Source organism: Arachis stenosperma, chromosome 10, assembly GCF_014773155.1.
Source record: "Arachis stenosperma cultivar V10309 chromosome 10, arast.V10309.gnm1.PFL2, whole genome shotgun sequence".
NCBI lineage: Eukaryota > Viridiplantae > Streptophyta > Magnoliopsida > Fabales > Fabaceae > Arachis > Arachis stenosperma.
The window spans coordinates 66,518,218-66,520,623 of NC_080386.1; the positions used below are offsets into that span (position 1 = coordinate 66,518,218).

General features: G+C 30.6%; 1 non-coding gene across 1 annotated transcript; it reads right to left on the minus strand.

Annotated features, from left to right (window-relative positions):
• Positions 1 to 1,916: 1,916 nt before the first annotated feature.
• LOC130959118 (small nucleolar RNA R71) lies at positions 1,917 to 2,020 on the minus strand. Its single transcript, XR_009078213.1, has one exon. It is a non-coding gene; the product is annotated as a small nucleolar RNA R71 (small nucleolar RNA).
• Positions 2,021 to 2,406: the final 386 nt, after the last annotated feature.

Here is a 2,406-nt window from a genome sequence, read left to right on the forward strand (position 1 = left end):
TTTTTGAAAAAAAATTAATAAAAATCTAAAAAAATTAGAAAATCATAAAAATCAAAAAATACTTTGTGTTTCTTATTTGAGTCTTGAGTCAACTTTTAAGTTTGGTGTCAATTGCATGCTTTAAAAATTTTTCTTGCATTTTTCAAAAATTCCATGCATTCATAGTGTTCTTCATGATCTTCAAGTTGTTCTTGATAAGTCCTCTTGTTTGATCTTGATGTTTTCTTGTTTTGTGTTGTTTGTTGTTTTTCATATGCATTTTTTGTTTGTTAGAGTCCATGCATTAAAGAATTCTAAGTTTGGTGTCTTGCATGTTTTCTTTGCATCAAAAATTTTTCAAAAATATGTTCTTGATGTTCATCATGATCTTCAAAGTGTTCTTGGTGTTCATCTTGACATTCATAGTGTTCTTGCATGCATCTTGTGTTTTGATCCAAAATTTTTATGTTTTGGGTCATGTTTGTGTTTTTCTCTCTCCTCATTAAAAATTCAAAAATAAAAAATATCTCTTTTCCTTTTTTTCTCATAATTTTCAAAAATTTGAGTTTTGTCAAAAATTTTCAAAATTAGTTGTTTCTTACAAGTCAAGTCAAATTTTCAATTTTATCTTTTCAAAATCTTTTTCAAAAATCATATCTTTTTCATTTTTTTTTCTATTTTTCGAAAATTTCAAAAATCTTTTTCAAAATAATTTCAAAATCTTTTTTTCTTATCTTTATATCAAATTTTCGAAAATTAGCTAACAATTAATGTGATTGATTCAAAAATTTGAAGTTTGTTACTTTCTTGTTAAGAAAGGTTCAATCTTTAAATTCTAGAATCATATCTTGTAATTACTTGTTAGTTAAGTAATTAATTTTAATTTTAAAATTAAATCTTTTTCAAAATATCTTTTTCTTAAAAATCTTATCTTTTTATCTTATCTTTTTCAAAATTTGATTTCAAAAATATCTTATCTAACTTCTTATTTTCTTATCTTTTTAAATTTTGATTTCAAATCTTTTTCAATCAACTAACTAACTTTTTGTTTGTTTCTTATCTTTTTCAAAACCACCTAACTACTTTTCCCTCTCTAATTTTCGAAAATATCTCACCTCTTTTTCAAAAATTCTTTTTGTTCTAAATTTTAATTTTAAGTCTATCTTATCTTTAATTTTCGAAAATCACTAACTCCTTTTCAAACTTATTTTTGAAATTCTCCCTCCCTTTTCTTATTCTATTTAATTATTTAATTACTAACACTTCTCTTCACCTCTCTCCATCTAAATATCCAAACCCATTCTTCTTCATTCTTCTCCCCTCTCTTTTTCTACTAACATAAAGGAATCTCTATACTGTGACATAGAGGATTCCTCTTCTTTTCTTGTTTTCTTCTCTTTCATATGAGCAGGAACAGGAAAAAAGGCACTCTTGTTGAAATTGATCCTGAACCTGAAAGGACTCTGAAAAGGAAACTAAGAGAAACTAAATTACAACAATCCAGAAACAACCTTTCAGAAATTTTCGAACAAGAGAAGGAGATGGCAGCCGAAAATAATAATAATGCAAGGAGAATGCTAGGTGACTTCACAAAGCCAACGTCCAAATTTGATGGAAGAAGCATCTCCATTCCTGCCATTGGAGCCAATAATTTTGAGCTTAAGCCTCAACTAGTTGCTTTAATGCAACAAAACTGCAAGTTTTATGGACTTCCATCTGAAGATCCTTATCAGTTTTTAATTGAGTTCTTGCAGATCTGTGAGACTGTAAAGACGAATGGAGTTGATCCTGAAGTCTACAGACTCATGCTTTTCCCTTTTGCTGTAAGAGACAGAGCTAGAATATGGTTGGATTCACAACCTAAGGATAGCCTGGACTCCTGGGATAAGCTGGTCACATCCTTCTTGGATAAATTCTTTCCTCCTCAAAAGCTGAGCAAGCTGAGAGTGGATGTTCAAACCTTTAAACAAAAAGATGGTGAATCCCTCTATGAAGCTTGGGAAAGATACAAGCAGCTGACCAAAAGATGTCCATCTGACATGTTTTCAGAATGGACCATATTAGATATATTCTATTATGGTCTCTCTGAATTTTCGAAAATGTCATTGGACCATTCTGCAAGTGGATCTATTCACCTAAAGAAAACGCCTGAAGAGGCTCAAGAACTCATTGATATGGTTGCAAACAACTAATTCATGTACACTTCTGAGAGGAATTCCGTGAATAATGGGATACCTCAGAAGAAAGGAGTTCTTGAAATTGATGCTCTGAATGCCATATTGGCTCAGAACAAAGTGTTGACTCAATAGGTCAACATGATCTCTCAAAATCTGAATGGATGGCAATATGCATCCAACAGTACTAAAGAGGCAGCTTCTGAAGAAGCTTATGATCCTGAGAACCCTGCCATGGCAGAGGTTAATTACA